This window comes from Macaca thibetana, chromosome 17 (assembly GCF_024542745.1).
Source record: "Macaca thibetana thibetana isolate TM-01 chromosome 17, ASM2454274v1, whole genome shotgun sequence".
Taxonomy (NCBI): Eukaryota; Metazoa; Chordata; class Mammalia; order Primates; family Cercopithecidae; genus Macaca; species Macaca thibetana.
Window position 1 is genome coordinate 70112124 of NC_065594.1, and position 21262 is coordinate 70133385.

Sequence of the window (21262 nt, forward strand, 5' to 3'; positions counted from 1 at the left end):
CTTCAACCCAGGAGGTGGAGGTTGCAGTGAACAGCAACCACTGCACTCCAGCCTGGGCAACAGATCAAGACTCTGTCTCAAAAATACACATATTTTATAAAGGTATAAAGGTTTTGTAAAATTTTTCTTTTAGATCTTGTAAGTAGACAGAAAGGGAGGTATGTACAGGATATTGGATATACCCTAGAGGTATTTTGAGTTTGTCCACAGAACACCTCAATATTGCAATAAAGCAAATCACATAAAATTTTTGGTTTCCCAGTGCATTAAAAGGGATGTATAGACCATTCTGTGATCTATTAACTGCACAATAGCATTATTGTGTTTTGTCTAAACAAAATAATGCATATATCTTGATTAAAAATAAAATCTAGAATAAAATAAAATTAAAAATAAAATCCAAAATGCTAAAAAATGTTAAAAATCATCTAAGCCTTTAGTAAGTAATAGTCTTTTTGTTGATGCTGATGGCTGCTGACTGACCAGGGTGGTGGTGGCTGAAGGTTGAGGTGGCTGTGACAATTTCTTAAATGAGATGATAATGAAGTTTGCCTCCTTAATTGGCTCTTTCTTTCACTAAAGAATTATCTGTAGCATGTGATGCTTTTACCACAGCATTTTGCTTGCAATAGAACTTTCAAAATTGGAGTAAATCCTCCCAGACTCCGCTACTGATTTATTAACTAAGTTTATGTAATTTTATAAGTTTTTTGTTGTCATTTCAACAATGTTCACAGCGTTTTTACTGGACAATTTCATCTCAAGAAACATTTTTTTTCCTCATTCGTAAAAAGCAACTCCACATTCCAGTCAAGTTTGATCATGAGATTGCAGCAATTCAGTCACACCTTCAGGATCCACTTCTAACTCTAGTTCTCTTGCTATTTCCACCCCAACTGCAGTTACTTCCTCCACTAAAGTCTTGAACTTCTCAAAGTCATCAATGAGGGTTTTAATCATCTTCTTCCAAACCCCCTTTAATTTTGATATTTTGACCTCCTCCAATGTATCACGAATGTTCTTAACGGCACCTAGAATGGTGAATCCTTTTCAGAAGGTTTTCAATTTACTTTTCGCATATCAACCAGAGGAATCACTATCTATGCCAGCTATAAGCTTAATTAAGGTATTTATTTATCTAATAAGACTTGAAAGCTAAAATTACTCCCTGATTCGTGGGATGCAGAATGCTTGTGGTGTTAGCAGGTATGAAAACAATATTAACCTCCATGTACATCTGCAACAGAGCTCTTGGGTGAACAGATTCGTTGTCAATGAGCAGTCATATTTTGGAATTAATATTCTTTTTCAGCATTAGGTCTCATCATTGGGCTCAAAATACTTAGTAAACCATGCTGAAAACAGATGTGCTTTAATTCAGGATTTGTTTCATGCTGAAAACAGATGTGCTTTAATTCAGGCTTTGTTTCATTCCATATTAGATTTGGCACAATTCTTAAGGGCCCTAGGATTTTCAGAATGGTAAATGACTATTGGCTTCAACTTCAGATCACCAGTTGCATTAGCCCCTAACAAGTGAATCAGCCTGTTCTTTGAAGCTTTGAAGTCAGGCATTGCCTTCTTTCCAGCTGTGAAAGTTCTAGATGGCACCTGTTTCCAGAAGAAGGCTGTTTTATCTACATTAAAAATCTATACTTTACTATAGCCATATTTATCAATTGTCTTATTTAAAGCTTCTGAATAACTTGCTGCAGCTTCTCCATCTGCACTTGCTGCCTCCCTTTGCACTTTAAAGTTATAGAGGCAGCTTATTTCCTTAAACTTCATGAATCAATCTCTGTCAGTTTCCAACTTTTCTTCTGCAGCTTCCCCAGCTTTCCCAGCTTTCATAGAATTGAAGAGTTACAGTCTTGCTCTTCATTAGCCTTTGGCTTAAGGAAATGTTATCCCTGGTTTGATCTATCCAGAGTAGTCAAACTTTCTTCACGTCATCAATAAGGCTATTTTGCTTTCTTGTAATGCATATGTGGAATAACACTTTTAATTTCATTTTAGAACTTATTTACATTCACAGCTTGGTTATCTGATGCAAGAATCCTAGCTTTTGGCCCATCTCATGCCTTCCTCATTAAGCTCAATCATTTCTAGCTTTTGATTTAATGTGAGAGACAGACTGATCTTCCTGTTACTTGAACACTTAGAGGCTATGATAGGGTTATCAGTTAGCCTAAGTTCAATATTGTCTCTTAGGGAATAGGGTGGCTTGAGCAGAGGGAGGGAGAAAAGGAATGGCCTATCAGTGGGACAGTCAGAATGCACACGATATTTGTTGATAAAGTTTGTCATCCTATATTGGCACACTTTGTGGTTCCTTAAAACAATCACAGTAGTAACATCAAAGATCCCTAATCAAATATCACCAACACAGATATAATAATCATGAAAATGTCTGAAATATTAAGAGACAACCAAAATGTGATAACAAGACATGGGTGAACTTACGTTATTGGAAAAATGGTGCCAATAGATTTGATAGACATAGGGTTGCTATAAAAATCTGTACAACAGACTCTTACGTGTGAAGTACAACAAAGCAAAGCACAATCAAACAAGGTATGTCTGTGTCTTCTTTGTCTGCATCAATGATACGTAATCTTCTTAGAAAACTGACTGATTTCTTTGTGTTAAGATGGCCTATCACACTCAATGAAGTTAAATATTCAGTTACATGTTGTATTAGTCAAGGTTCCCTAGAAGGACAGAACTAATAAGATACATATATATGGGAGTTTATTAGGAAGTATTAACTCACATGATCACAAGTTCCCACAGTAGGCCATCTGCAAGCTGAGGAGTAAGGAAGCCTGTCTGATTCCTAAAGCTGAAGAACTTGGAGTCTGATGTTCAAGAGCAGGAAACATTCAGCATGGGAGAAAGATGTGGACTGGGAGGCTAGGCCAGTCTAGCCATTTCATGTTTTCTTGCCTGCTTTATATCCTGGCCACATTGGCAGCCAATAAGATGGTGCCCCCCTCTCCCCAGGTTAAGGGTGGGTCTGTTTTTCCCTACCCACTGACTAAAATGTTAATCTCCTGTGGCAATACTCACAGACACACCCAGGATCCATGCTTTGCATCCTTCAATCCAATGAAGTTGACAATATTAACCATAACAAGTCCACCTGTTGTCTACCTGAACCTATAGACATCTCCTGAGATCATACATAATCTTCAAATAAAGATAATAATAAGGTCATAATTATGCCTAACATAATACAAATATCCTTCATACAACCAGAAATGCACCAATCCCAAACCCAAATGCTATTACATAAAGTTAACAATATTTAAATGCTGATATGAAGTCAATAAATCTTATGTCACATGCCAAAGAAAAAAAATAAAATGAAGATATTTTCACAGTACAACTGTATACATGCGCAAAGATGTTTTTAACAAAAGGAGGAAATACTCATGACAATTACTGTCCTCATTTCTGCACCTGATCACATAGTCACAGCTGGTATTGATGACTACTTACTTCTACTACCCATTCTATATTCCCTTTGTCTGCAGCAAGGACCTCAGCAGGTCATAGATTTTTTTCCTGTTGGAATGACCCAAACCTTCATTCCTGAAGGGTCTGGGCCATTTTAGTCCTGCCTGGATTGGGCAGGACTAAAATGAGAGGAAGTGAGGGCCTCCAGCAAGTTGTCACCTCTCACAATGTTTTGAGGGCAGGAGGCATCCAGGCCGGGGAAAGGTATAAGCTGGGAGGCTAAGCCACTGTAGCCTTTTCACGTTTTCTTTTTTTTCCTGCCTGCTTTATATTTTGGCTGTGCTGGCAGCTGATTAGATGGTGTCCACCCAGATTAAGAGTGGGTCTGCTTTTCCCAGCCCACTGATTCAAATGTTAATCTCCTTTGTCAACACCCTTACAGACACACTCATGATCAATACTTTGCATTCTTCAATCCAGTCAATTGACACTATTAATCATCACGTGCTTTGAAGAAACAAAGTGTAACATTCTAATAAGTTATTAATAATGAGTTGTTGACATTTGAAAACAGAAGAGACTGTTTACTTTGTGGACACTGAATGTACAGGTAAGAATTAGCAGCAACCTAAATGAACAATGGTGTCTAAATGGAGAATAAGGGCAAAACGAAATCAAACAAAGCAAAAGAAGAAAACAAACATGCAACAATAACAGAAACAAAACTTGTTTTCCTGACCATAATTAGCCTTTAAGAGTAATAATGCTAATAGAACGTGACTGTGCAATTTTTATATTTTTAGGACATTACAGATGCTTGGTTGATCAACTCCTTCAAATAAAAAACGTATAGAGAATCATTTAAACAGTAAACCGAATATATCTCTACTCCCTTCAAAAACTCAACTAAATTTGTCAGAACAGCACAAAAATGAGACAAAACTGTGACACACTTAGAGAAAGTAAAAAGCATATGAATAATGTTAATCAATCTAGCACAGAAATATCAAGAAGCAAACTGATTGGCAGAACACCATTATCAGAAATTGGGTTAGTATCTTGAATGTAAAAGAAAAAATAAGTTGTTTTGTTTGTTTGTTTTTCCCAAAGAGTGAAGTGAAATTTTGTTTAAGAAGCAGTTATTTCTCCTGATGTCATTCCCATTCGTCATAACTGAGTAACTGATTCTATCTTAACCAGGCAGATGATTAGAGATTAATTGTTCATAAAGAGGGACTCAGAAGGACTCTGAAAAGGTAGAATCAAAGCAGAACCCAAAAAACTTTCTAATGAAGGGGACTAAGTGAAATTCTGGAAGTGAAAGTGGAACGCTTTCATTCCTATTTGCTGACTCAACTGCTAGAAACAATCTTATAACCTTCTTATAACCTTCAATTCATGAAGTCTAAACTCCAAATAATAGGAAACAAAAAATAAAGATAAGAAAATAATTTACAAATATTTTCTAAAAATCTTCAAACTGAAAAATATGAAAAGTAGGAAGGGCATTATTAGGAACATACACAATAAATGAAAACGGTCTTGCACTAGGATACACCATCATGAAACTGATAATTTGGGACATAGACAAATTTCCCATAAATTTGCAGAGAAAGGATTAAAAAAATTGATATATGCAATACATATAAAGCATTTAAATAGTGTTTGGAAGATGGTAAATACTAAACATACATGTCTGTTTTAATTTTATTTTATTTATTTATTTTTTTGAGACGGAGTCTCACTCTGTCGCCCAGGCTGAAGTACAGTGGCACAACTTCAGCTCACTGCAAACTCTGTCTCCCAGATTCAGGCCATTCTCCTGCCTCAGCCTCCCAAGTAGCTAGGACTACAGGTGCCCACCACCACGCCCAGCTAATTTTGCTTTTGTATTTTTAGTAGAGACAATGTGTGGTTTTTAAAATAGTAGCAGTAATAGTAGTTATTGTAATGTATTTACAATGAAATATTTCTCAACGTACAGCTGAGCAGTTACTTGTTTAGAATATCTGATATTATTTGGAATTGCTTAATACATACAGGATTACTTGTGTTAAAATATATTTGCAATAATGTTTACTTTATCCATTAAGATTCTGAAATTAAAATGCACACAGTGTCATGTAGAGCAGTGTAAGATTATATTTGTAAATTTATCTTTAAATTGCAGATATGGCTTTGCTAGCTCTTTGTAGAGGTGAAATTGTTTCCTGCTAAAATCACCTGAGGATGAAATTAAACATATTTTAACTGGGCTGTACCCGTGGGAGGTCTCTGAAGAGTCTGTTTGTATAAGAAATGTATGAATTACTTTTCTTACCTCCTGAGGTGCTCCATGATGATGACCTCTATTGAAAAAATATTAAGTGCTTTATAACTCCTTAGAACAGAGAAAGTTAAGAAAAAGGTTCAATGAATAAAATGAAACAAATTTAACCTTCAGAAAGCATTCAAATGAGAAGAGTTTTTGAAATTTTTGTTCAGTTATTTAAGCCATTAACTATTAGTAAGAAAGCATGCTTTTTATAGGAGGGGTTATCTTTGTGTGTATGTGCATATGTTAATTTAATGGCTTACAAAAAGAAAACCTCTACTTGTATCACAGCTGTTGACATATGACATTCTCATTTTTAACATACATAAATATTAAATTTTGCTACTTTAGTGCTACTTAAGAAAAAAAATTACTTCCATAAATGGAATGACACAGAATTTTGCAAAGCTTAAAAAAAATAGATATTCGTAAAACGCCAAAAAAATTAAGGTAGCAATGAACATATTCATTTTGGTTTATAAGTTTATGCTATATTTTCCAAACCACAAACATTAGTACTTTTCTTATACGACTTGAAATCTACAAAAATTAACTCCAAAAGGATTAAAAACTTAAATGTAAAGCCAAAAGCTATAAAAACTCTGGAAGACCACCTAGGCGATACCATTCAGGACATAGGCATGAGAAAAGGTTTCATGATGAAAACACCAAAAGTAATTGTAACAAAAGCAAAAATTGACAAATGGGATCTAATTAAATGAAAGAACTTCTGCACAGCAAAAGAAACTATCAGCAGAGTAAACAGACAAGCTACAGAATGGAAGAAAATTTTTTCAAGCTATGCATCTGACAAAGGTCTAATATCTAGCATCTATAAGGAATTTAAACAAATATACAGGAAAAAATCAACCCCATTAAAAAAGTGGGAAAAGGACGTAAACAGACACTTCTCAAAAGAAGGCATACATACGACCAGCAATCATATGAAAAAAAGTTCAACATATCTGATCATTAGAGAAAGACAAATGAAAACCACAATGAAATACCATCTCACACCAGCCAGATGAATAGTATTAAAAAGCCCAAAAACTACAGATGCTGGCATGGTTGTGGAGAAAAACTTGAACACTTTTTCACTGCTGGTGGGAGTGTAAATCAGTTTAACGATTATGGAAGACAATGTGGCAATTTCTCAAAGATGTAAAAGCAGAAATACCATTTGACCCAGCAGTCCCATTACTGGGAATACAGTCAAGGAAACATAAATTGTTCTGTTATAAAGACATATGCATGTGTATGTTCACTGCAGCACTACTCACAACAGCAAAGGCATGGAATCAACCCAAATGCTCATCAGTGATACTCTGGATTAAAAAAATATGGTACATAAACACCATGGAATACTATACAGTCATAAAAAAAATAGGAATATGTCATTTGCAGGGACTTGGACGGAGCTGGAGGCATAATCCTTAGCAAAGTAACACAGGAACAGAAAACCAAATGCTACAGGTTCTTATTTATAACTGGGATCTAAATGATAAGAAAACATATAGGGTAACATAGAGGGTAACAACACACACTGGGACCTTTCATATGGTAGACAGTGGCAGAAGGGAGATAATTGGGAAAAATAACTAATGGACACTAGGCTTAATACCTGGGCGATGAAATAATTTGTACATCAAACCTCTTTGACACATGTTTACCTATGTAACAAACCTGCACATTTGAAAAGTTAAAAAAATTCTGTGAATGAAATATGGCATATGGAATCCTAAAATATAAATTATAGTTAGAAAAAACTAAAATACAATTATTTGCACAAGCTCCATTTATATAGAAATTATCTGAAGGCAAACACAAACTGAGGTGTCAGTGAAATATTTGTGATGATGTACAAAATAAAATAAAAACTGTAAAGAATTGTAAAATTCTAGTAGAAAAAAAAAAAAGATCAAATTTAGTAGCCTATACAATGCAGGAAGGGGCAGGAATGAGTTTTCCGTGACAGGTAGGACACTTTATCTTCCAGCCCCTAGAAACTTTCAGGAGTGGTGGTGACACATGTGAAGAATAATTAGGGTCAGGCATGGTGGCTCACTCCTGTAACCCCAGTGCTTTGAGAGGCTGAAGAGGGCAGATCACTTGAAGCCAGGAGTTTGAGGCCAGCCTGGCCAACATGGTGAAACCCCGTCTCCACTAAAAATACAAAAAATTTAGCTGGGCATGATGGTGCATTCCCACAATCCCAGTTACTCAGGTGGTTGACACAGGATAATCACTTGAACTGGGGAGGCAGAAGTTGCAGTGAGCCAAGATTGTGCCACAGCACTCCAGCCCAGGTGACAGAGTGAGACTCCATCTCAAAATAAAATAAAATAAAATAAAATAATTAAAAATTAAATAATGAGATTCTTTTACGTGGAGAGTTTCAAGATAAGGTATTTGATAACCAAACTAGAAAGTACTTGCATTAAGAGGTATTAATCTGTTTTCATGCTGTTAATAAAGGCATACCCAAGACTGGGTAATTTATAAAGCAAAGAGGTTTAATTGACTCACAGTTCCACATGGCGGGGGAGGCCTCACAATCATGGCAGAAGATGAAAAGAGAGCAAAGGGACTTCTTACATGGTGGTGGGCAAGAAAGAGAGCCTAGCGAAAGGGGAAACCCCTGTAAAAACATCAAATCTCATGAGACTTATTCACTACCATGAGAACAGTATGGGGGGAAATCACTTCCATTATTCAGTTGTCTCCTACTGTGTCCCTCCCACAAGACGTGGGAATTATTAGAGGTACAATTCAAGATGAGATTTGGGTAGGGACACAGGCAAACCATATCAGAGGTAAATAGGTAAAAAAGCAAAATAAAACGAAACAACAATACTAAAATTAGCTTTGGAGATACAGAATTAGCAGTCAGACAATTAAAAGAATGACAGAAGCTGAATCTTCGTCAACCATGTTATCCAAATTGTATTAATTAATTAATTAAGTATTAGAAATATGGACATATATTTGGTAAGACCATGTGATATATTACATAAAACTGAGAGACTAACAAAGAGCAGCCTTGTTAGAACAGCTAAGGAGGCATCAGTGGACTGTATATAAAGTATTTTTAATGTTCAATAATATTTTATACTGTCACATCTGAAGTTATGTATTAGATTGGAAATATTTAATGGAAAGGCAATCTTTGTGCAGATATTAACGATATATAAATAGGGTTTCAAAATCTGAGAGATCATGCAGAGCAGGTGATTGGGAAACTTAGTTGAGAATTTACACACCGACACACATACACATAAACACACACACACACACAGGTACACACAGTGATAAATGTAATCTGACTGTTAAGAATGTCCACTGATAATCAACTAATAGTCAGAAGGAACTTTTCATTATACAGTGTCCTGCTAAAGGCAAATAACACACATTTAGATATATTTTTATCACTAAACACCACATAATGCCCATGATGGCAGAAATGTGTGTCTTTGTGTGCGTGTGTGTATGTGTGTGTGAGTGTGACAGGATCTCACTCTGTTGCCCAGACTGGAGTACAGTGGCATGATCATAGCTTACTACAGCCTTGGCTTGCTGAGCTCAAGTGACCCTCCTTCCTCAGCCTTTTGAGTAGCCAGGCGTGGTGGCTCACACCTGTAATCCCAGCACTTTGGGAGGCCAAGGAGGACAGATCATGAGGTCAAGAGATTGAGACCAGCCTGGCCAACATGGAGAAACCCCATCTCTACTAAAAATACAAAAATTAGCTGGACGTGGTGGCACGCGCCTGTAGTCCCAGCTACTCAGGAGGTTGATGCAGGAGAATCACTTGAACCTGGGAGGTGGAGACTGCAGTGAGCCGAGATCACGCCACTGCACTCCAGCCTGGTGACTGAGCAATATTCTGTCTCAAAAAAAGAAAAAAGTAGAGAAAGGGTCTCGCTATTTTGCCCAAGTTGGTCTGAAACTCCTGACCTCAAACATTTGTCCCACCTTGGACTCCCAAGTTCTGGGATTATATGCATAAGCCACCATGCCTGGCCAGAAATGTTTATCTTTTTACACTGCTGTACCCCTAGAACCAAGAGCAGCACTAGAAATCAGATATGTATTCAAAGTACTATTTCTTGTAAGAATAAATGGCAGAGGCTATAAACATTAGCCATATTAGCAAGAAACAGTTTAGACTAACACAGGCATCTGATAATAGAAGAATAGAACCAAGTATCTGAAAGATACTTTGAGGGTGAAAAAGTGTTGGGAAATGCTTAATTTTTTTTTTTTTTTTTTTTTTTTTTGTGAGATGGAGTCTTGCTCTATAGCCCTAGCTGGAGTGCAGTGGTGTGATCTTGGTTCACTGCAAGCTCTGTGCCTCCCAGGTTCATGCCATTCTCCTGCCTCAGCCTCCCGAGTAGCTGGGACTACAGGCGCCCACCACAAGGCCTGGCTAATTTTTTGTATTTTTAGTAGAGACGAGGTTTCACTGTGTAACCCAGGATGGTCTCGATCTCCTGACCTCATGATCTGCCAGCCTCAGCCTCCCAAAGTGCTGGGATTACAGGCATGAGCCACTACACCACACCAAAATGCTTAACATTTTTATCATCTTTCTGAAATTCACTTGAGATCCATAATGCAGAGTAGCATATTGGTATTTCATGAAACACAGTTAAAAAGAATTGATCCAGAGGAACATATATGCTACAGAGGACCATATATGCTCTATTGTATTTCTCTATGGTAGGGTTCTTTCTTACAGATGAACAAAGCACAATGTAGAAATACATTTTTGAAAAATAGGTTAAAATCAATAAGAAACTTTATTCTTCTAATCTGTGGTGAATTCATTCCATTTTGAAATACATTGGATATCTCCAAGGTAATGAGATAGGAGGAAGAAAATGGTCAAGTAGGTAGTTAGGGTAGGTCCTTGGTAAAACTCCTTCAAACAAAGAGCAGCCTGAAAATCAAACTGCAGGCCCCAGGTAAGAAAGAGCCCACATCATTCAATGGAAACACCTTCTCCGTGAAACCAGATGAACAAATTCCACTCTTTTGCAGGACACCTTTCCCTCCCCTTGGTGTGCCTTAGTCTCTTTTCACCTATTTTACATATGTACCTTTTATGATTGGCCACAGGCTGAGTCTTCACATCACCTCAGCGCCTGATTGGTCCTGGGCCAAGATCCCAGACCAAGCTTTCACTGCAGCCCCTAACTGGTTCCAGGCCAAGGCTTCACATCTGCCTCCAATTGGTTCTTTACACTGTCATACCTCTTTCTGAGTGGTGCTTTCTTCAAGGCAGTCTGCAGACCACTCAGCACATTCCTCCCCTTCCAGTCCATAAATACCCCAGACTCAGCCTCATAGCTGGCAACCCTCTCTGGTCACCTCTCTTTGCTGAGAGTCTTTCTGTCACTTAATAAATCTGATTCTGCCTAACTCACTGTCTGGTGTCCATGTGCCTTAATTCTTGGTTGTTGAACAGGAACATAGGGCTTGCTGGTGATGGGGGATTAAAAGAGCCGTAACACTCCCTCCAGATTGCCAAAGAACAGGAGTGTGAAAGCTGCAACAATGTTGGTGTATTGGTCAGGAATTCATAGAAAGTGTAAGAGTGAATCTCCAACTCTTCACTTTCATTTCTGAGGCTCCTTGTCCTTAGGTTTTTTTTTTTTAACAAGATTAAATTAAAAACTAGGTCCCTGTCAGTCAGTTAAAAATGGATAGTGCAGCTGCCAGCCTTACAAGACTCAGGAGACAGGCTTTCTGGAGAGGACTCTGTCAATCCCCCATGTCTCTCAAGCATTGAGAATATTGACTTTGTTCCAATCCAGTTTACTTTCACAGAAGATCTAACAATCACGTGGGGTTGGAAGGAGGGCAACTGAAGATTTCTGGCCAAGGCTGCACCTTGGTGTTACCTGAAAGCCTCTGGACTAATTCCAGTTTCTGACAGCTCATTAGGGTGTCAACACCAGGACCTCCAGTCTTTCCTATCACATTTTCTTCCTTTCTCTCCTCCATGGCAATTATGGCTCCTGTCCTTTCTTTGTAAGCAATGCCGTAGGTATTTTTGCAAGCCCAGGAACATAGTCATGCTAGATACAGTCTGCAAGTGCCTTAGCAATCAGGAGCATAATTCAAAGAATTGGTGTTTTGGTGATTTTGTTGAGACAGGGAGATTTTAAGATTTCAGTCTAAACTTTCACCTAGTAAGGGACTTTTTATTCCTCAATAATAGATATTCATGGCACTGTATAGGGGGATATTTCTTCACCCCAAGGGGATACCCTCCTTTTCACTTGTTTGTTTGTTTTTTTTTCCTCCATGTAAGAGCTCAGCACTGCCCTGTGAATTTAAACAGTTCCTTTATGAGACAAATTAATTTTCTCCTGTAGGGGGCATACTGTTGAGATAGCCTATCAAGCCTCAAACCTTTCTTTCTAACCTTTGCCTGGAAAATATTTGAAGAAAAAATTACAACTTAACATTTTCAGTCTTGACTAAGTCACCTAGTGGAATGGCATTTATCTCCCTGGAGGAACCTATCACCCTTTATCCAAGGCCTCTAGTTCCCTAATTTATCTCCCTTCTATGTCTCTCTATTAGGAACCAGGCACCATTCCCCATCTGTAAAGAGAAATGTTCCACCTTCAACAGTGGAAAGAGAAGTTTTAGCTTCAGTGCAGTCCCCATCACAGGGAGGACAGCCATTCAACCTTTATGTTCTTTTGAGGCACCTATTCTGCATCCACCTACATTGGCATCTGAATGAAAAGGGGATTCTATGTCTAGAGGGTTAATTGGTCACATTCTCTAGGAATTCATAACTTTGCCCAGACTGTCATAGAAGTAAGGAAAAGATTAAGATACTCCCTCCATTGAAGTGTCTTTCCCAGATCCAACTGTTGCATAACCTCTCCCGAGCCCCATCTAGGGAAACTTGGGAGCCTTATGGATCAAAGGGATCTAGGAAAGCAATGAGAATCCACACGTGGAGAGCTAGGGTAATGAGCATATGAGCATGACTACACCTGCTGACTAGCTCCTCCAGATCCATGGTTGTAGGTCACACTCACATCCATGGGTAGCACCTGTGACAGTCGCGAGAACACAGAGGATACAGGGAGGGAAGAAGGAGAAGGTGGATGCCATATCTATGTTTCTCTTCACTCTTGGTCACCCTAAATGTGGGAAGGAGACTAAGGGGCACCTTTTCTTTTCTCTCTTTCTATCTGGGTAGCAAACAATCTTCAGCCTGCACTCTTGTTAAGTGTATTCTATAATATTAGAACTTCTTTAACCCTCAGACTCTGAAGAATAAGTGCCTCATATTCTTTTTCACTCAAGCATGGCCATCATACCAACTGCAGGATGAGGAGGCCTGGCCTCCTTAGGAAAGCATTAATTTCAACACCCAATAACTGAATTTTCCCTGCAGATAGGAAGGCAAATGATCCAAGGTCCCAAGCATTTTTTGCCTTGTGAGACCACTCGGATCTTTGTCAACATGGTAGGATTGATCCTGCCCTCTTAGCAATTGTATCGGGCAAGCCCACAGAGAGCAATTCCCCAAAGTCAGTCAAACTAATCCCTGGGGAACATTCAAATGAAACTCCCGGATCTCTCAGCCCTTCTTGCCCGCCTCTATCTGGGACTTCCTCTAGCTACGTCATCAGTACCCCCAGCTCTACCAGTCAGGAAAATCTCAACTTTGCTGTTACTCTGCAGGGTACAGAAAATGCCTGATGGATGTGGTGCCACTAGGGTCTAAGTTCCATTTTCATTTCAGGACATAAGAGAAATAAAGGGGGACCTAGGCAAGTTCTCTGATGACCTCAATTGTTGTATAAAGGCTTTCCAAAACCTATCCCAGGTGTTTGACCTTACATGGAGAGATGTTATGTTGATCCTAAACCAAATCCTAAATGCTGCTGAAGGACAGGCAGCCCTGCCCCACAGGAAGCACGGGGATTTGGAGACCAGCAATATGTCTCCTATTACCAGTTGAGAAGAAGAGAAGGGGAGAATGACACAAAAATCACATACCCAACAAGAAGTGAGGCAGTGCCCACGGAAAACCCTAATTGGAACCTCAGTGATCCCACAGATAAGTGGAAGAAAAGCCATTTCAAGATGAGCATACTAGATGGCTTATGGAGGACCAGAGCCAAACCTCTTAATTACTCCAAGCTTTGCATGATAAACCATAAACTAGATGCCTCAGACTTTCTAGTGAGACTGAGAGAAGCTTTAGTAAAATGTACCCCTCTGTCTCTTGATTTGGTCGAAGGACCACCAACTCTAAAGGACAAGTTCATTACCAGACAGCCCCTGATATCAGAAGGATATTGCAGAAACAGGTCATGGGACCAGATAGCACCTTAGGGAACCACCCAAAAGTGACCATCTTTGTCTTTTACATTAGGAACCAGGAGAAAAAGAGGAAGCACAAGAAATAAAACAGAGGATCTAGTGGCTGCATTGCAGGCCTATAAAATCCAGAACCCCCGAGGTGCACCTGCTAACTGCTACCAGTGTGTCAAGCCAGGACACTTTAAAAAGGACTGCTGAGGCAACAAAAGGAAGCCACCTTGACCCTGTCAAGCTTGTGGTGGGAACCACTAGAAGGCCAACTGTCCCCAGAGGCATAGGGCACTGGGTCCAGGGCCAGTCTCCCAAATGGTCTAGAAGGATGGATGGGTCTCGCGGCTCAATTCCCTGACTCCAATTCCTCAGACTGCCATCACTATTTGGGAGCTCTGGGTGATTCTGGAGGTGGAAAGGAGGAGGGTAAAATTCCTTCTGGACACCAGAGTCAGTCTCTCTGTTCTCTCCAATGCATGCTTTTCTTCCTTCCATAGCAAGACCGTAATGGGTGTCTCAGGAAAGCCTTTAAACCAATATTTCTACAGCTCCTCAGTTGTGGTTTGGGAGACATACTTTTTACCCACGCCTGTTTAATTATGCCTGAAAGTCCCACTCCATTAATAGGTAAAGATATTCTAGCCTGTATGGGAGCCACCACTCTTATGACTCCAGGACAAACTCTTTGTCTCCTTCTGGTGAAAGCCAACATTAATCCAAAGGTTTGGGCAACCTAAGGAAGAATTAGCAGAGGTATAACTGGTACACCAGTCCAGATCTACCTTAAGGATCCTACCTTCTTCCCTAACCAGAAGCAATGCTCCCTAAAACCAGAAGCTAGAAAAGGGGTAGAAGCTATCACTAATCATTTGAGAACACAAGGTCTCCTCAGACCTTGCAACAGCCCCTGAAACCCCCCAATATTAGGAGTGCAAAAGCCCAACAGGGAATGGAAACTAGTTCAAGACCTCTGCCTCATTAACGTAGCTGTGGTTCCAGTTCATCTGGTAGTGCCCAATCCCTATACCCTAACTCAAATACCCAAGGGAAATAAATGACTCAGAGTTTGGGGCCTGAAATTTGCTTTTTTTCTGTATACCATTGCACCCTGACTTCCAAAATTTGTTTTTACTTGAAGATCTTTCCAATTAGACCACCCAGTTAACCTGGACAGTACTGCCTCAGGGTTACCTAGACAGCCCCCAACTGTTCGGACAAGGCCCTGTCAAAAGAGCTCTCTGATTTCTCTCATCCTCAGGTTGAAGTTTTACAATATGTAGATGATATTCTCCTCTGTGCCCCAACCAAGGAAGCTTTTCAGGAAGGCATTAATTTTTTAGCTGACAGGGGATATGAGGTATCAAAATCTAAGGATCAGCTCTGCCAGACTTCAGCAAAATACCAAGGTCTGGTCTTATCAGAAAGGATCAGAACATCAGGCAAGGAGAGAACTATGCCCATCTCCTCTTTTCCCCTTCCTAAAACCCTCAAACTGCCAAGAGGATTCTTGGGCATTACACATTTTTGCAGATTGTGGCTACCTGGGTACAGTGAGATAGCTCGCCCTTTATATCATTTTATAAAAGAAACTCAAGCACCTAAATCTCACTCCCTGGCCTGGGAACCTGTGGTTCAAAAAGGCCTTTAACCAGCTAAAACAAGCCTTACTTAAAGTGTCAGCCCTCAGTCTTTCCATAATCTTCATGTCTTGGAGAGGAAACAGCCTTGGAAATTTGACTCAGGCCCATGGTCCAGCTCAACAGTCAGTTACCTCAGCAAGGATCTTGACTTGGTGGCTAAAGGGTGGCCAGTTTGCCTCCAAGCAGTTGTAGCAGTAGCCTTGCTGGTACCAGAAGCCACTAAGTTGACCATAGGGAATGATTTAACTGTATATATCCCATATAATGTGGCAGAACTGCTATCCTCTAAAGGGAGTCTCTGGTTAAAAGACAATCACCTCTCTAAATATTAGGCTTTGCTTCTAGAAGGAAGTTAAAAACCTGCCCTGCCTGAACTTGCCTCTAGAGGAAACTGGAGAGTTAGAACATGACTGTGAACAGGCAGTAGTGCAAACCTATGCAACCAGTGAGACCCTCAAAGAAACTTCCCTAGGAAACCCAGACTGGACTCTCTTTACAGATGAGAGCACTTATAACTCCACTTATAAAAACATATCCCCCAAGGTTAACACTCATACCATTAGACTGGGTAAGGTTAACAAAATGATGGCAAATACCTCCCTCTGCATTAGGAGCAGAGAAAAAGGACTATTCTTGGGGGACATCAAATATTGCAACACTACACTTGTAATTGCTGAGAGAGCACAGGTTTGGAGATTAAGAAGGAACATGGGTGACACCAAACATTGGGAAAGGCTATGGAAAATTTTTTAAGAATCTAACTAGACCTGGTTGGAATTCCAAGTGGGAATTGTTACCCCTGACCAGGGATGTCACCTCTTGCCAGCATTATTATCAGGTAATAAATAACTCATGGACCTCCCAAACATGCCCACATATGTAATCCTGGACCCTTGTATGATATTTGATAATGGTAGTGATCTACAAATCTGCAAGTGAACAGGGAACTTGAGGACCAATAGCCCGTATAAAGAGGGTTATCTAAGATACTGGCCAGGACATATTGTGTCTCTGATCTTTCAAAACTCCATCTGCCAAAAAAGATTATTTCCACCTAGCATGTAAAACTTCAAATGGTGCTGTGATCATAGTGAGTATGGATATCCGTATCCCAAAAATACCCTCATTTGATGTAAAGGAGACCTTACAGGGCCTGGACTAAATCTAGCTAGAACCCTCACAAACCACAACTTAGAAGCATCCCTTCAAGAAATGAGGCTTTACTTTCTCTGTGGCGCCTGGCTACACTTAATCCTCCCCAGGCACTGGAGGGGAACATGCACCATAGTGGCAGTGGTCTGTGACCGATTATTTTTAAACTCCATTGACATAGCAGTATCATCTGGTGAAATCCCCAATCTGGCCTTTTTTCTGGAAAGTGCATTTTCCAGTGCACATCAAACAAGGAGATCACTTATCTCTATGCCATCATATGGAGATTTAACAGACAGAGGGTACTAAAGAGGACAGGCCCATGACAATCCTATATTAGAAAAACCATTTATGGGGAATTCTATAGGCAGAGGCCTATTCTAATTTGCCAGTATTCCTCTTCTTGAATTTGATCAGTACTTAATCTCTCTATTATGATGTAACGAGGGTGGAAGGCAACAGTAGGAGCCATAGAAACCCAACAACAATCCATAAATTGTCTAACCTCTGTGGAAATGCAAAATAAGTGAGCTCTTGATGTCCTTACAGTCAAGGTAGGGGGTGGCTGTGCACCCTTAAATGAGACATGCTGCTTCTGGATCAACACTTCCAGTCAGGTAGAAGTAAACTTACAGCTGCTTAAGGACAAAATTAGAATTATTAGCAGATTGAGAGAAAAGGCTGTCTCTGGATCCAGTTGGCTACAATCTCTTCTTAACTATTCCAGTCTTATATTTGGACCTGCTTAGCTCCTTTGTTAAGACCTCTTTTCCTTGTTTGTCTTGTATTAATGTTTGGGCCTTTCATGCCAATGCTATAACCCAGATTATTTCTTCTCACCTAGAGGCTATCAAGCTCTAAATGGTGATGCAAATGTAACCATGTATGAATTCACTTTTCTTCTGAGGATGCTTAGACTGGGCCTGGTAGGAACCCTAGCTGCTATTCCCCACACAGTCCCCCACTCTAGCAGGAAACAGCCAGAAGGATCATTGCCTCACTTCCATAACAGCAGTTAGGATCTCCATTCCTGAAGGGACAATGCGAGAGGAGGAAGAAACTGGTCACGTAGGCAGTTAGAGTGGGTCCTTGGTAAAACTCCTTTAAACAAAGAACATCCTAAAAATCAAACTGCAGGCCCAAATAAGAAAGAGCTTGCATTCTTGAATGGAAACACCTACTTTGTAAACCCACATGAACTAATTCCACTTCTTTTGTGGACACATTTCTCTCTCCTTGGCATGTCTTAATCTCTTTTCACCTATTTTACATATTCCTACACTTGTAGAATTGGCCATGGGGCAAGTCTTCATTTACATAGAGTTAATCATCACTTCAGCCCCTGATTGTTCCCCAGCCAAGGTCCCAGGCCAAGCTTTCACCTCTGCCTCCAATTGGTTCTTTACACAATCATACCTCTTTCTGAGTGGTGCTTTCTCCAAGATGGTCTGCAGACCAGTCAGCACACTCTTTCCCTTCCAAGTCCATAAAAACCCCAGACTCAGCTTCATAGCTGGCAACCCTTTTTTGGGGCCACTCTCTTTGCTGAGAGCTTTTCTGTCACTTAGTAAATCTGACTTTGCCTTACTCACTCTCTGTTGTCCATGCACCTTATTTTTCTTGGTTGTGGGAAAAGAATCCAAAGCTCACCTCCAAGGGAAAATGACATGGGGAAGTAAAAGAGCTGTAAGACTCTCACCCACTCTTTAACAATAGGATTGAAACAACTGCAACAGTAATAGGAGAATTTATGTCAATAAATTAAAATCAAATGTGAAAATAAGAAGATATTTCTCCCTAGCATTTCACTGAAGCTCATTAAGATATTAATCAGAGCCCCACCACTGCCCCCCATAAGGGGGATGCACGGTGAGGTCTGGTTTGCAGTCATGGAGCCTAGGGGCACCACCTGGGTTGGGAGGCAGCATAGAGGTGGCGAAGGTTAACAGAATACTTAAGTGCTGCGGTGACTCAGAGTAGAGAAGTAATCTGACTGGCATGGAGTGAATCAGGGAAGGTTTCCTGAAAGAGTACCCATGCTGGATGCTCTTCTCAATCAGATCTGGATACTAAGCCTGTGAGCCAAAATTTATACAGAAAGATCAAAATGGTTTCAATGCCAGAATACTGTGAAGGCAAGAATGTCCGCCTCATAGGAGCTACTAGTTTTCTAGGGAAAGTGCTTCTGGAAAAGTTGCTGATATCTTACCCTAAGGTGAATTCAGTATATGTTTTGGTGAGGCAGAAATCTGGACAGACACCACAAGAGCGAGTGGAAGAAGTCCTCAGTGGCAATCTGTTTGACAGACTGAGAAATGAAAATCGAGATTTTAGAGTTAAAATTACAGCAATCAACAGTGAACTCACCCAACCTAAACTGGCTCTCAGTGAAGAAGATAAAGAGGTGATCACAGATTCTACCAATATTATATTCCACTGTGCAGCTACAGTAAGGTTTAATAAAAATTTAAGAGATGCTGTTCAGTTCAATGTGATTGCAATGGGAGAGTTTCATTTGCACAACAAATAAAGAATCTGGAAGTGTTCATGCATGTATCAACAGCATATGCCTACTGTAATCAAAAGCATATTGATGAAGTAGTCTATCCACCACCTGTGGATCTCAAGAAGCTGATTGACTCTTTAGAGTGGATGGATTGTGGCCTAGTAAATGATATCATGACAAAGTTGATAGGAGACAGACCTAACACATACCTATACACAAAAGCATTGGCAGAATATGTTGTACAACAAGAAGGAACAAAGCTAAACGTGGAGATTGTAAGGCCATCTATTGTTGGTGCCAGTTGGAAAGAACATTTTCCAGGATGGATTGATAACTTTAATGGACCAAGTGGTCTCTTTATTGTGGCAGGGAAAGGAATTCTTTGAACAATGCATGTCTCCAATAATGCCCTTGCAGATCTTGTTCCTTAGATGCAGTTGTGAACAAGAGTCTTGTGGCAGCCTGGTATTCTGGAGTTAATAGATCAAGAAACCTCATGGCATATAATTGTACAACAGATAGCACTAATCCTTTCCACTGGGTGAAGCTGAATACCATGTAATTTCCACTTTCAAGAGGAATCCTCTGGAGCAGGCCTCCAAACGGCCCAATGTACATCTAACTTCCAGTCACCTTTTATATCATTACTGGATTGCTGTAAGTCATAAGGCCCCAGCATTCCTCTATGATATCTACCTCACGATGACTGGAAGAAGCCCAAGGATGATGAAAACAATAACTCATCTTCACAAAGCTATGATGTTACTTGAGTATTTCACAAGTAATTCTTGGATTTGGAATACTGAAAATGTCAACATGTTAATGAATCAACTAAACCCTGAAGATAAAAGACTTTCAATATTGATGTACAGCAGTTACACTGGGCAGAATATATAGAGAACTACTGCAAGGGAACTAAGAAGTACATATTGAATAAATAAACGTCTGGCCTCCCTGCAGCCAGAAAACATCTGAACAAGTTGCAGGATATACCTTATGATTTTAATACTATCCTTGTGATCCTCACCTGGCACATTTTTATTGCAAGATCACAAAAGGCAAGAAACATGTGATACTTTGTGATTGGTCTGTGTTACAAGTTTCTGTCATAGTTTCAAGCATCCAGCACTATGAGATACTGAAGACCAAGAATTCAGCATTAGAACATCTACGCATATGGTGGTCTAAATGCACAAAAGGTAAAATGTACTTAAGTCCTTTCACCTTTTGTCAAGACATTAAACCATCTTAGATTGGAGTGTAAAGTAAATTATGGTACATTTTAGGTAACATTTTAATGTTTATGCTCATAAAACCTAGTGAACACACTGTGTTATGCCAGCTCTAATCTACAATAGCTAACCAAAACATGACTTAATATTTTGAGCCCTGGAAGAAAGGGGTGGGATGAAGGCAAGAGTCGGGAAACAGGAATACTGACCAGTATAACTGCAATTCTGGAGCATAATTAAAACACGCCTTAACATATAGTGAATTTCTAATTCTAATGTTCAGTGCAATGGAAGACATTTATTTGGACAGTAATACTAGTTAAGTTGGTAGATATTTGATTCTTCAGTGTTTGATTTTTTTCATTAGTTGAAGTGGGTTTTAATTTTGTAATTTTGTTAAAATTATAACCCACCTATTTTCATGTCATCCTGTAAGTTAAATGATATCAAACATGAAAGACATGTTCTCATTTTTCTTTTCTGATTAAATGTCTGATGCATATCATTATTCTATAAGCAATCAGCTGCTTTTAAAATCAGAATGCTATATTATTCTAATGAGCATACTGGATCTAAATAGGTTTGAGAATCCATGTAACAACATATGCTA

General features: G+C 39.5%; 1 long non-coding RNA gene and 1 pseudogene across 1 annotated transcript in view; one reads left to right on the forward strand and one right to left on the reverse strand.

The window, feature by feature from the left end:
* Window positions 1-21262, reverse strand: part of LOC126940180 (uncharacterized) — an 86262-nt gene that overhangs the window by 16571 nt on the left and 48429 nt on the right. The gene's annotated exons all lie outside the window — the stretch shown is intronic.
* Window positions 18318-20620, forward strand: LOC126940179 (fatty acyl-CoA reductase 1-like; annotated as a pseudogene).